Source organism: Amblyomma mixtum, chromosome 1 (genome assembly GCF_055824585.1).
Source record: "Amblyomma mixtum isolate Tamu chromosome 1, ASM5582458v1, whole genome shotgun sequence".
NCBI classification, from domain to species: Eukaryota; Metazoa; Arthropoda; class Arachnida; order Ixodida; family Ixodidae; genus Amblyomma; species Amblyomma mixtum.
Genome location: NC_143012.1, coordinates 176019349 through 176034386, shown reverse-complemented (window position 1 = coordinate 176034386; position 15038 = coordinate 176019349). Strand labels below are relative to the sequence as shown.

Sequence of the window (15038 nt, the reverse complement as noted above, 5' to 3'; positions counted from 1 at the left end):
GCACCACGCCGGGCCGGGACAACGTCACCGTCAAACTTTTGGCGAACCTTCCTGATTCAGCATACCAGTGCCTTCTAGAATACATCAATGCGATCTGGACGCTGGAAACCCCGCTCCCCATTGACTGGAAGACCGCTCTTGTCACCTTCATCCCGAAGGCCGGGAAACCAATCGACACGGACAACCTCCACCCCATCTCTCTCACCTCGTGTGTGGGAAAATTGATGGAGACGATGGTGCGGGATCGGCTGTCCGAGTACTTCGAACAACACAACACCTTCGCGGACACCATGTTCGGATTTCGCCCACATAGATCCGCACAGGATGTCTTGCTCCAACTCGACCGCGAAATCTTGAACCCCATTACACACCCCCAAAACGATAAAATTGTCCTTGCGGTCGACCTGAAAGCAGCGTTCGATAACGCAACTCACGAGGTCATACTCACACATTTGAGTCAAACTCACTGCGGCACCAATACCTTCAATTATGTTAAACAATTTCTCACGGACAGACTGTCCTACATCCGAATACAGGACAAAGAGCACGGACCTTTCCTGCTCGGCACGAGGGGGACTCCACAAGGCGCTGTGCTGTCCCCTCTGCTGTTCAACATTGCCATGATGCGCCTACCCGCCCTGCTTGGTGCGGTCGAAGGGGTCCAGCACGCGCTGTACGCCGACGACATCACCATCTGGGCTACGCAAGGACGCCTGGGGGATATGGAGACCAGCCTGCAAACGGCCGCCAGCATAGTGGACCGCTATGCTCGAGACTGTGGTCTGCAATGCTCCCCGCAGAAATCGGAATTCGTGCATTTACGTCCCTCGTGCACATGCTCGACACAAATCAATCTCTCGTTGCAAAGCGGTCCCATTCGCGAATCCAAGGAAATCAGAGACCTTGGACTCTTCATACACAACCAGCGACGCTGCGACACAACACTCGCCAAGCTCCGGCAGGTGGGGGACCAGGTGGGCCGCATGGTCCGCCGGGTTTCCAACAAGCGGGGTGGGTTACGATGCAAAGACCCCTTGCGGCTCGCGAACGCATTCGTGACCATTCGAATCTTGCATTCGACTCCCTACCTCCACCTGCGGAAACAGGAGAAGGATTCCCTCGAGGTCATCCTCCGCAAAATCATGAAACGAGCGCTGGACCTCCCAGTTTCTACCTCTACCAGCCGCCTTATGGCACTGGGGATGGTGAACATTTTTAGGGAGCTTCGGGAGGCCCACCTCAACAACCAATACACTCGTCTCACAAAGACAGGGTCGGGTCGCCGCCTTTTAGCCCGACTACACATCCAGCACACTCAATTCACAGAGGAGAGATGCCGCCTTCCCGTACACTGGAGACGCGCCCTCCACGTGCGGCCTCTCCCCACCAATATGTCCAAAGAGGATCATAATGGCAAACCAGGAGTCTTCTACGTGGATGCGTCCGGCCCGGACTCCAGGGGATGGTACACGGCCGCGGTCGTCCACGAGGGTAAAACAGTAGGCGCCCTTACTTTCAAGGCCCAGTCAGCAATTCACGCAGAAGAGGTTGCCATCGCTTTGGCAGCCTCTGACACCTCCTCCAAATACATAATCACCGACTCACGAGGGGCTTGTCGAAACGTCACGGCAGGGTGGGTTACTATCCCCTAGCTTATCGCATTTACCAAAATTGTAGTCGAGACTCGGATCCCGCGCACCGATCTATCGTTTGGGCTCCAGGTCACCAAAGCGTCCACGGAAATGAGGCAGCCGACGCCGCCGCCCGCGCGCTCTCTCTCCGGGCATTTCCCACGGGACCCGACGCCGACCAGGACTTCCATTTCAATCTGATTTACACTTTTAAGGAAATATGCGATTATTACAAATCCACGCACCAAACTCTTCCCACCCCATGCAAAGGGATGGGGAAGGTCAACGAGCGGGTACTCCTGTGCCTGCTCACCAACAGGATGTTGTGCCCGGCAACTCTGCAACATTTCGATCCTAAATTCGACGGGCGGTGCTCACACTGTGGGGAGGTGTCTGACACCTACCACATGGTGTGGGCCTGCCAGCAGAACCCATCCCTACCCCCTATCCCGAACCACACCCGAGAGGACTGGGAGGCGACTCTGTCCGGTTGCTACACCCTCGAGGCCCAAAGGGCCTTAACGCAGCGCGCCCGGGCTGCGGCAAACGCCAATGGTGTGCCTGACTAGGCATCCCACCTAGTGGTTGTAAGGGCGTGACCCTTCAGGTCACGACCCCCAACACCTCTCTCTATGATTAAATAAATGTTTTCACCACCACCACCTCCTCCCCCTCTGAGAAGTTACGCCGCTGGCTGCCGAGAGATGGCGACAGCGACGTTGGGGCACCCACAGCAGCCCGGATAGCCGCGTGCCACGTGCTGTTGCTCTGTCGTTGTTACGTGGGCGTTTTTGCAGAGTGCACGGTCTTATTTCCACTTTCCTGTGCCTTCGGATGCCGCAGGAATACAGCATTGCACCAAGTGGTAAGTGCCAGCTTTGATTTATCCTTCCGGCTATCGCTGCGTAGTGTTGAGCTGCATTGAGGCTTGTGAAAAATAGGGGCGGCACAGAAAACTGCGTTTATCACGCGTCAATACTGCAATAGTAATTTGAGATGTGCACGTGTGTATTTTGGACTGCAAATGCTGCTTTTTGTATTATTTTTAATAAAAAAAATCCACTACCACCAATGCTAATTGCTCCTCTGCCTAGCTCGCCTGCGTAGTATGTTGTGACACGGCGATTGGAAGTAGAAGAAGAAGAGATCGCAATCGGTAGAAGTAGACGACGCTGAAGTGTAGGTCTGTTTTTCTGGTGCCCTCGTTCCCTTGTTCAGCTCTCGGTGGCCTCGTTCAGCCGCTGCAGTTCCTTTTCAGTGTAACAACTGTTGCAGTTGGATGTGCTCCTGCGCAATTTTTTTTACAACATACGCTAATTGTGAAATTTTGTGATCAAATAGAAACAGAAGCTTTACCTATTGTGATGGTGGCTACTTTAAAGTGAGCTAAACCGAATGATGGAAAGCTATATTAGTTTAAAATGTTGTCAACTCAATCGTTGTGTCCCTCTCTTGCATCGGAAACCGCAAAACTCGTATTCAGCCGCAATGAGGCCTGTGAAAAATAACGACATCACCATAAACTATTTTTTACGCGCCAGTAAGGCAATAATATCAAATGTGCACGTGTATTTTTTGCGGTGCTAATTTCTTCCCTTGTTAGCTCGTCTGTGTGGTATGTTACAAGGGCTCCAGGGCAGTATTTTTTTTTTGGAGTGTATCGGCTAATTGTGCAATTCTTTGATAACATAAAAACACAAGCTTTACCTATTGTGACCTTTGATTTAGGGTGAGCAAAACCGAAAGATGCAACGCGTATGTTTGTTTTCCATGTTTTTCAATTTAGAAAAAAAATTGTTTGCACGACTCGATAAATCAATGAATGTAACAGCTGATACCAAAATTGTTCTTCTTACAGCTCCCAATAGCATACTGCTGCGTACCATTGTGCCTGTCGGACAGTAAAAAGAAGGAGCCCGGCGTTTCTTTTCATGAGATCCCTGTCGAAGCTGTGCAGTGTGAGCAATGGCTGAAAGCAATACGAAGAGATGACTGGGCGCCTAACTGCACTTCCAACTATTCAAGGGTATGCAGCAAACATTTCAAAATCTCTGACTTCGCAGAGGGCAAAAGGCGCCGTCTGAAAAAGGGAATTGTACCATCAGTGTTCAGTGACTACCCGTCGTACTTGCAACCTCGAGTATTGAAGGAGAGGCACCGTGTAAGCGGAAGAAAAAGAGCAGCTTTTCAGCCCCACCATAGCCAAGATAAGACAGCAAAAGAACTCATGAAGCATGACGAAAGCACGAACGTGGAAATTGCGACGTCTGATGCTGACAGTGAGGTCTCTGAAGCCGCTCCAACTACAAGTGTCAACTATTTTGAAGTGACGCAACACCAATCAAGAGCCATTTGTACAAAGCAAGAACAAGAACTCGTCCGCGCCGACAAAACAACGCAAGCAGACATCAGATCTTCCAACTGGCTGGCAGTGGAAAGAATCAAGCGGAAGAGGAAGGAGAGAGACTTAAAAAACCAAATAGAGAGGCTTCGCACCACGGTAGATAAATATAAAATGGAGCTGAAAAGGCTTAAAGAAGACAGTAATGTTGGGGAACAAGCGGAAGAAAAAAACAATACTGCAGTTGTCCTGCTCAACCACGTTTTCAATTTCAAGCGAAAAATGCCAACATGGTCGGAAGATGTAGCGCGACACTGTATTGTACTTAGGCATCTTTCTACAAAGGCCTATGAGCATGTCCGAAAGGAAAAATTGTTGAAGCTTCCAAGCAGGAACACACTACAAAACTTTATTGGAAGTACCTCTGGAGAGACAGGGTTTATTCGCTTGGTACAAGCCCGGCTGAAATCAGAGCTCGACAAGCTTGAATCGCCGCAGTCCAGAGTATGTTCTCTCATCGTCGACGAGATGCGAATAAAGCCAAGGTTGCAGTACAACAAGCAGCAAGATAGTTTCGTAGGCCATGTGGATATGGGTGTGGCCACCGAGCTTGACAGTGCGCCGGTACTGGCAAATTCCTTGCTTTGTTTTGTAATTAACGGCCTGTCTACTTCATACAGAATACCAGCATCGTATTTTTTTACGAAAGGACTGAATGGCGCACAGCTGTCCAAATTGATGCGATTTGTTCTCACTAAGGTTGAAGAGGCAGGCTTCAAGGTGGTGCGCCTTGTGAGCGACAACCATAAAGTAAACGTGAGTGCCATGAAGGACCTCTGCGGCGGTTTCCTCACGTACAGGATACAGCATCCGTGTAATCCTGATCGGCTGCTTTGTTTAAGCTTTGATTATTGCCACATCTTGAAAAACATCCGCTCTCAGTTCCTTGCAGGCGACTTTGGAAAGAAAGGAGAGGTTTCGTCATCTCACTTGAAGAAACTGAACGAGATGAAGAAAGATGGGATTGTAATACCTGTGAGGAGTCTAACCAGAAAACATGTTTTTCCGAACAATATTGAAAAAAATGAACGTCAAACGAGCTGACGAAGTTTTTTCTCCAGGCGTTACATCTGCTCTGGAGTTTTTGAAAGAGCACGCAGGACAAAGCTGCCATACACCATTTGCCTATGCGGGACCCACAATACTGTTTATGAAGAACATCCATCGGTAGTTCCTACTGCACGGCACCAGCAACAAGTACCAACATATCGAGCAAAATTTTCCTGACATCAGGCACTTTGACGCCAAAAATGATTCTAGGCTGGAATGGCTGGAAGTTACATTTCCGCTATATATCGACCAACTGAAGAAAGATGCAACTTATCCTCGTGCCTTTTTCACAGCCGAAACGTACGAGGCCCTTCTGCTGACAATATACTCGACTGCTTCCTGTATTCGCTGTCTGTTAGCTGAGGGAAAGTTCTGTTTTGTACTAACGCGTAAATTCAGCAGTGACCCAATTGAAGCGCTGTTTGGAACCCTGAGGTGGTCACTGGGATGCAACGACCAACTTGACGTGCGGTCAGTACTCTCAGGACTAGAAAAAGTATTGAAGACGGGAATTGGCGCGACATCTGAACACAGCAACGTGCTATATCATGAGAGTCACCACAGCACTGGACTTAGGACTGCAGGGCTATGTGCACTTGGGAGGATCGATGAGCTTCCAAAGGTTGCTTTGGAAGTCTTGGGATGCTTAGATGTGCAGCATGTCCCTGCTTCTCTACCTACATTGCAGCTGTGGGCCACGTTCTATGTAGGCGGCTACATCGCTCGTGTGATAAGTGAACATATGGAATGTGAGCAGTGCTGTTTACTCACAACCAAGCCACCTACTAGTAGCCCACTCGAGCAGTTCACGCGAGAACAGGACCGTGGTGGGCTGCTTTACCCATCTGACAAATTACTCTGTGTCTTAGACACGCTGCGGCTGTTTGTGGAGACAAACTTGAAAGAAAACCCACGACTTGAAAATCCACTGAAGAACCTGACCGATGCAGCAGTTCCAGCCATCTGTAAATCAAGGTTGCTGAAGTGCCCTGTCAGTGACAGCAGTATCCGTGAACATTTTTCTCTACTTGTGGCAACTAGATTCATCAGACCGCTGCTGGTAAAGTACGCCTGTTCGATAACAGACAAGAATGATTTGTATAAGCCGCTGTGTCGGCAGAAGCCACTCTCACGAAAAGTCATGAAGCTGTAAAAGTAGCCACTCTTGTAGCACAGCTGCTGTTGTGAAATGTGTAAATAAATGTTGGTGCCTTTCTTCTTAAATTTTGTTTTAGCGCAGTGTAGACTAGCATTGTAACTGTACTATAACCATTTACGCTAGCGGAGCAGTCATGCAGTTTTTCGAGCCATGCCCACGTATCTTGAAACTGCCTCTCATAACATGTCATAGCGTTGGTGTTACTGGCTAACAACTAACGTGATCACTTGTTATGCTTAGAGGATGTCTGCTTCACGAGTAAATATAACGAGTTTGTACGATTCATGCTTAGTAGCAGTTATCCCGCTAGCGAATAACAGCGCTCCCATCCTCGCGCCGGCACTCGCATCAGTGCGCCTGGACACCTACGTCAGTGGCGCCCTCAGCAGCGGGAGCGGTAGCGCCGCGCAACTTTACCCGACGGCGCCGCTGTATGGTTGCTCAGTCCGGTATAGAAAGCGTGAATCATGTAAAAAGCAACATGTAAAACAATACGTTGAGTGCGCTACCAAAGTTGTATACAGCATTCCTTTGTCTTGTGGTAGCGTATACATAGGACGAACAGGAAAGTGCGTCAACGAGAGACTGCGTGAACACAAGAGGACTGCAAAAAACAACGAAAAACGACGCCTTCCCGAGCACGTTATCAGTCACAAATGCAAGCCATTGCTCAGAGGCTCCACAATATTGGCACATGCAAAGACCAAACTTCAGAGGGAAATTATTGAGGCACTTCACATTACTAACTCCGGAGATAAATGCATTAGCACTGAATCTATCTTACTTCTTAACAAAGAGGTGACTTTTCTAGACGAACACGTGTAAATTTTGCGGCGCCTCAGGTTTGCATTTTATTTTGGGCCGTTCTGTTGTTGGGTGGCCTAGCCTTCGATTCTGGTTTGAATTCTTCGTTGCAATGCGTTTTTTACCCTGTTGACCGGCTGTTTTTAGTTTTGTGTTTTGCCTTTTTTGACACTGCTTTTGCTACGATGTTTAGTTTTTACGGTTTGGCATGCCTTTGGTTTTTGGTTTTGCTGTTGACCCTGTTTTGCTACGATTTCTTTCAATGTAACCTTTCCTCATTTTTCACCTAATGATTATTCTTTCCTTCTTGATAGCCGTGCTGGGGGTTGTTCGAACGTTTGATGTTTCAGGCTGCACCTGTGGTGGCGGTATGCTGACGTGAAATGCGCATGCGACTGTTTTTATCTCTGTGTTTGACCACTAGGGTATAAATGTGTAGCTCTCTACGAAATAAACCAGTTGGAAGTTGCGCATTGTGCATGTCGTTTGTGTTTCCTCGTTTTCGTCCCGTCTTTCGCGCAAATACGTACTCCTTTCAAGCTATGAACCAACTTGCTCACATTAGAGTTTTAATTATTGCTTATTCAGCCGGCAATTGTTCCACCCACTGTGGCGCCACTTATATGTTAATGATGTCCTAAACCGCTCATATCTATCCGGCTATGCGCACAGTCACTTATTATAAACATATTCCACTCCCGCAGTCGCCATTTATGCGCTCATTCACTCACAGCAGAACATAATCCACTCCAGAAGTCACCATCTATACACATATTCAGTCACAGTAGAACATAGTCCATTGCAGTGCCATCATCCATGCACACATTCACTCACACAATAACATATTCCACTCCAGAAGACGCCATCTGCGCACACATTAAGTCACAGTAGACCATAGACCGTACCTGCTGTCACCATTTAGAGTCAACATCAGTGTCCTCCAGGAATGTTAAAAGAAGGCGTGAAGACTCGGATAATGATCACTTCCCATGCGGTCCGGCTCTGTTGACCACCTCAAGCGTACGTCAGGTGAATGCAAAGTCCGGTCTATAGCTGTCGCTGAGGTTGGAGGCCAGAAGAAAGTGGGGCTTCCGTAATTGGAAACACACAGGTCAAAGCTGTCAATAACGTCTACGAGTTTGCAACCACGGGAATCCGTGTTCCTGTCACCCCAGACGGCATGATGGGCGTTGATATCGCCGCAGATATTTCGAGGAGCTGGGCAGCGGTCGCAGAGCTGCTGTAGCAACGAATCCAATGCTACCTTCTCTCGGGGGGTCGCGTACACGGATACAATAGACAGGGTTCGAAAGCCGAGCTGTGTTCTCACAGCCGCTACCTCGATGTCATCAGTGCAAAGACCGGCAACGCTTAAAGAAACATGTGGGATTTCCCTGCTTATGTAAAGCGCGGCACTTCCTGCAGGTAATCAGTTTATGCTGCAGTTTTTATAGGCGACATATCCAGTCAAACATCTCCCGCTTGGCAGGCCAGCTTCCGACCGGGCCAATACTGCAACGCTAGTCTCTTTCAAGAATAGTTCCAGTTCAACTAACCGACTTAAAATCCCAGCGCAGTTCCATTGCATTATAAACGGCACTATTCAGCAGATATTAGATCTATGAGGTTCAACACCATCCACATTAGATCGAAAGGAAGTTCGCTGGGATGGTGGTAATCATGGACTCAAAAGAAAGCACCAGCTGTAGGAAACTCTTCAGGTTACCAGGCAGCATCGCTGGAACATATGAACGAAGGGCTGAAAACAAAACATGAAGTTCAGGCACACCGTGAGTTTTGAGCTCCTTATTTTGCGCAACGCACGCACAACTCCGACAAAAGATGCCGACGGAGACACACTATTGGCCACAGTAGAGGGTTTTCTTGTCACTTGTGCATATGACAGACCCCCTTGACGTGGAGTCTGTCAGTGATCTGGTCACTCAGGAACATGGACACTTTTTGCTGGAGGTCGAACAACCGACTCGCAGGCAATGTATTTTGGCGTCTTGCTGGACTCAGGTGTCTTAGGGGCGTTGTTTGGTGACGCAACCATAAAGTGCCTCCTTCGTCTGCGCATATTGAGTGTTGTGCGCCACGCGACATGCGCTGGCAACAATGCAAACTAAGATTCTGTCCCGGTTAGCTGAGGTTGGCTTTTCCTCGATGTCGCCAGCCCATGTAATTGGAACTCGGGATCTTGTCGTCCACCGCTTTTGCAGGCAGCGTTCTGAGGCCGTAGCTGACCTTCCGCTTACGTGCAGCATCCCGAGCACGGCGCTCCCCCTCGTTTGGATCAGCGCCCGCCTAGTGCTGACATCCGAGCGCAGAAACAACGAGAGGAAAGCTTGTCTGAAATGCGGTTTAACAGTTATTTTGTTATGCTATGCTGTGTCGAACACTAGCAACCCTAGTGCTCGATACGCAGCGTGTTTCCGCTTACCTGCAGAGTCGCGTGCATGGACATTATGCATACACAATAATCGGCACCGTTCCGCCATGCAACCTCCTCCCCACACCCCCCACCCTCCTCGACTCTTGGCTCTTCTACCCAATCGCGCTCATATGCCACTGACTCCTCGCCCTGCTGCTCTTTGAAGGGACGATAACGCCGCGATCTTCGAAAAGTAGGACTCTGCAGGTGTGCTATAAAATTTTCTCTGCGGGGTGAAGGAAACATATTTCGTTAGAAACTCTCTACCAGCTAGGCAGATCTGTTACTGTGGCTCAAACTGCGTGACCGTTCGATGACAAAACTTATATACACGATTGCACCTTCCTCTTGTAAAATCTAGTGTCGCAAAAATAAAAACATGCGTCGGCCGGGAATCGAACCCGGGCCACCCGCGTGGCAGGCGAGTATTCTACCACTGAACCACCGACGCGGATATTCCGCAGGCATACTGCCCACAGTCATGGGCAGTATCGAAGATACATGTATCTTCGATACTATCTTTCGATACATTTTGTGTATCGGTATTAGGTATCGCGTGCTGAAAACTAGAGTATCGGAGTATCGGTATCGAAAATACATTTTTAGTGTATCGAGTATTTTACGATACTCGATACAAAAAAAAAACTGCAAAAGCCCTCCCTCAGGCGGTAGTACAAGACGGGCGGCATCACCTTCACTGCTTTGTAGCCAACTCCCAAGCTACCACTTCTGGATCGGCGTTTCCGCGCCGTCAGACTGTCCGCCGTCCCATTTCAGTGCGACTCCTCGCACGTGTTCCTAGTTTGCGGTATACGCCAGTAGCCCTTGCCGCGTTACGCGCGGATAAGCAGCAGCTATGGCTGACGAACTTCGGTGTGCCATCTTGGATGGAAAATATTTCACTGCCACGTCATCTGATGACGACAAAGTCAAGGCCATGTGCTCATTTTGTAAAACAACAATCAGCGGTGCCTACTCATCGACTTCTAATTTCAAGCTTCACCTTAAGGTACGTAAACTTTCATAGGTTAACTGCTTTTAACGCCTTAATATTTGAGATTTTAACTGTCACTTACGGCATGAAACTAGGCGCTGGACATTTCAGCGAAACGAAAATTGCAAGGATAAAATTAAGGCAAATTACGTTTTTGAAATTTTGTTTTAGCCTGATGAGTTCGCTATTCTTTTCATGCAGATACAACTTGGTGGCAGTTAAGTACGAGTTGCACTTGAGTCAAAGCTAACTAGCTAGCTAGAGACAAGCGGTATAACCAGCCGTAGCTCTCAGGAGGCGTTAGCAAAGCTTCAGTTTCTGAATTATTTACAAGATCCTCGAGTTGATGTGGCTATGCTTCATTCTTATCCACTGATAAGAGGCGCCTTCGTCAAGTATAATACTGCAACGTGCTCGTCTGCTCCTGGCTTTTTTCATTGGCCTCCCTCATGGCGCGCCCACATCGCGGGGCTCTTTCGGACCGGCGGTTCAAGCAAATGTTCTTACTTAAGACCCTCAAGTAAACGTAACGAATACTTTTTGCCTAATAAAAACGTTCAGCCATTTTACTTGTTGTTGCTTTCATTCTAGTTTTTCAAGAATAGTTTTCAGCTTCAGAAGTTTGTCATCGCAGTACTGGCAAACTAACTGTTCGGTTTCCAAGCGCACGGAGCTTGGATCATTTAGTTTGATCAAAGGCACAGGCCATTGCGTAAGTACTCTATAGTATCGAACCGAAAACAGAAAATGTTTCAGGTTTATTCATATAGCCAAGTGCTCAGAGATTGGTTCGAATGAGGAACTTTGTTTGGTTTAAATGATTTCTCGCTAGGCTGCTTGCGGAAGCGATCGCTTCAACATATACATGGCTTTAGTCTAAATTAAAGTTATAACAAGGCCAACTGCGCAGACAGCGGAGCTTCAACAGATCCATGCGGTCGGATTCGTTTATAAGTCCTTTCAGGAAAAGTACTCTATAGAAATACACTAAAGCTTACAGAAACCACGCGTACATTTCCTAAGTTCGCCAGTTATATTACCGGCATTATTAGACAATGATTTCAGTCATGTAAACTTCGCTAGTCGTAATATAACCTGTATTATATTTGATATTTTAGTGATGTATCGAAGTATCGACGATACAGTATCGAGCATCTGTATCGAAAATCGATTTCGGTTCTGTATCTTGTATCGGTATCGGAGATAGAATCTTCAAAGGTATCGAGTATCGTATCGAAGATACTATTTTGAAGTATCTTGCCCAGCCCTGGCTACGAGTATACATCTGTCGAGCCCACGAAATAATTAACGATATATGTACGTAGTATATAAGATCATAAGTTTGTGTTAAATATAGAGAAGGGCTGAGGAGGGAACCCTGCTGAACTCCATCACTAGTTGTTTGTCGCGAAGATGCGGATTTATTACCAGCTCCGTATTGTTCGCGATTGCACACACACTTATGTTTGAAGTAGTTCTACCAGAGTTCTTCGAATTCCGTAGTATTCAAGTTTTGGCAATAATCCGTCGTGGTTTCACATGTGTAACGCTTTAGTCAAATTAAATGGGCTCATTGTTAGTCTTTATGCCTCTATATCAGGACAAATTATGGATTGATTTAATATTTTCATTTCAATCAGCATCAACATTGCACATATTTAAAAGTGACCACAAGTGCATACCACTAGTGCTTTAATATCCGACATTTGATGGTCCTTTTAGTGTCTTTATTTCTTGCTATGTGCTGTGAATGCCTTGATATATGACTCCTATTCTTGCCTTTGTGCATCAGTTTCAATCAATTTCACTTTTAACATATTGTATTAAATTTTTGTTATATTTATTTTTATTTTTTGGATTCGTTTGAATGCTTCGATATATGGTACTATTCATAATTTTTTTCTATATCAATCCTACCCAGTTTCAGCTGAGCGCGTTGGCTTCGGTATGTTCTGTACTCATTGTTATCTGCACTGAATACTTTCTCCTTTTCTTCTTTTTATCCCCGGCAGGATCCAGTTCTGTTTATGCTCCTTTGTTGAAATGCTTTGTTTTACTTTGCAATACCTTATCAAGGGTCCCATTTCAGTATGCGACTTTGGAACCCTCGATAAGGTATTGCTAAGTGGAGCTTGCGACTCTGGTTCCCTCGTCTCTACTATTAATGTGGATTGAATTATGTATTATACCTCATAATATTAAATTGAAACTGAAACAACGTTGAGCAAAGCTAGCTGTTTATTTTTCATTCATGTATCCATATTGCTAGTTTGTGAATAAGTTATACGGGGTGAAAAACTGCTCAACCGAAAAACATTTCATTCTCAGCAACCTTTGCTAAAGGAAGCACAATTGGATGGGACGGCAGTTTTCCAAACCCGTTTTGCTCACTCTCTTTTGTCTTGGTGCCATCTTTAGCTTTATATTGTGAACCATAACAACCTGTGCTGATTTTTCTTCTATTTAGAAGGTGGTTCGTACCGAATGAAGCATTTAATTTCACCCGCCAACTTTCCTTCCATTCAAACCGCTTCAAATTGTTGTGAATATTTTACCTCACGAAATGAAGGCACTCCCACATATTTCAGAGATTCCTTGGAAAAAGGTGCGTTCAGGGCATGAGTAAACACTAATACTTTCGTGCGTACATAGCGCAGGTGTGAGGTGTAGAGTGGAAACAGGAGCGCGTAAATATGGGTTCCCTGTTCTAAATCTTTCTGTTGAATGCTAGCTGAGTGCAGGGCGGTTACCCGCGAACCGCAGTGCAACAGTCCAGTCCCTAGTTCATCAGTTCGAATTGCAGTCAAATTTTCAGTCTCCTTCCAATTGTCGGCACTCGACAAAATATGCATACATCACAAAACAATCCCGAACGCGTTGGCTTTCCAGTGGGAAGGACCCAACCGAAATCAGCGACTAATACTGTCGGCAGGTAAAGTAAATATACAAAAGTGACATTGCAGATTTATTGGCGGGCAGCTCGTCTCTCTATTCAGAAAATCACGAGGACTGCAGGCAAGGTTTACCATGCTAAACATCTACCGACCAAGTAGACCACTAATGCATTTACAGGCATTAGAATTTCAAATTTTTAATCCGTGTTCGTGTCCCATTTACATCTCCGGTTCGCAGTACCTTGACTAGTATGGTACTTGAACCCGCTTGTACACATGCCTCCGTGGAGCGGAAGATATATGGCATCAGCACATTGGCCCAGCAGCTGCCAGATTCTATCAGGGCTCTCACATCGCTTCTCTCTTAAAGGAATCTTAAAAGAAGAGGAATCTGAACTCGTCTTTTTTGCCGCGGGAACTCGATCTACACGTTCCCAGCATTCTTAGAAACTCCGATTTATTGCCCTGTGTGGCCGACTTCACTAATTAAATAGGATTAACGTCCGACTCCCGGCTTTTTTTTTTTAATTCTCCCCGTACGGTGGGCGTAGTCGACGAACGCGTGGAGTGCCTTTCAGTCAGCTCCGTGGCGGCTTGCCGTTCTGCCATCGGCGGAGTAACACGTAGTAATCCATATAAGCACATAGCCCGCGCGTGTTTTTGTTTCTGCGGGCTTATTTTGCGGCTATATTATCTGCGAATGAAACTATTGATTCATGGAAACCTAAAAACAAAAAAAAGCGAAATCAAAGCCTCCACGGAGCTGGCTGAAAGGCACTCCCCGCGTTGGTCGACTCCGCCCACCGTGCGGAGTGAATTAAAAAAAAAAAAGGTGAGAGCCGGACGTTAATCCGATTTAAGTAGGTAAATCGGCCACACAGGGCAATAAGTCGAAGTTTCTAAGAATGCTGGGAACGTGCAGGTCGAGTTCCCGCGGCAAAAAGACGAGTTCAGATTCCTCATCAGTGCACCTTTAAGAGGTGTGGCGTGTGGTCTCGCGTTTTCAAATGATACAGTAAACAACTTTAATGATTCATGAAAGAACAAAGTGAGGGGTGGGGAGGGGGGAAGGAGAGGAAGCAGGACGACGATGGACCCTGGGGCTGCTTTAGATGCCGGACGCTTTTGTGCTTCGGCGACTCCTCGGGCCGAGACCACTGCGGCGAAAAAAATGAAACATGCGTCGGCCGGGAATCGAACCCGGGCCACCCGCGTGGCAGGCGAGTATTCTACCACTGAACCACCGACGCTTTTTTTTTTCTTCAGCATGGTATTTATTACAGTGATGTAATTTTCTATGTACATGAACTATATACAAGCCATTATGAAAACAGTGGTAAACAATACATATTGAAAAGACCATGCACTAGAAAAGGGGCAGTGCAGAGCACATCACTAATAGTGAGTGCCACTCCGGTTCGTACTCAGTCTGGGCATACACGTCTCTTAGATGAAGAACCATTCGACCGAAGTGAACCACCGACGCCGACGTCAGGAAGGTCTACTGACCGTCTCTTGATAGCGCAACTTGTTACGCAAGTCTATGTAGGTCACTGCACGGATGATGACGGATGGATGGAAGGATGAACGGAAGGACAGATGGACGGACGGACGGACGGACGGATGGACGGACGGATGGACGGACGAATGGACGGACGGATGGACGGACGG

The 15038-nt window shown here is 47.1% G+C and overlaps 2 non-coding genes across 2 annotated transcripts; both read right to left on the bottom strand.

Moving 5' to 3' along the window:
- Nucleotides 1-9859: 9859 nt before the first annotated feature.
- Nucleotides 9860-9930, bottom strand: TRNAG-GCC (transfer RNA glycine (anticodon GCC)). The gene has a single exon. It is a non-coding gene; the product is annotated as a tRNA-Gly (tRNA).
- A 4616-nt stretch (nucleotides 9931-14546) lies between these two features.
- TRNAG-GCC (transfer RNA glycine (anticodon GCC)) lies at nucleotides 14547-14617 on the bottom strand. Its single transcript has one exon. It is a non-coding gene; the product is annotated as a tRNA-Gly (tRNA).
- Nucleotides 14618-15038: the final 421 nt, after the last annotated feature.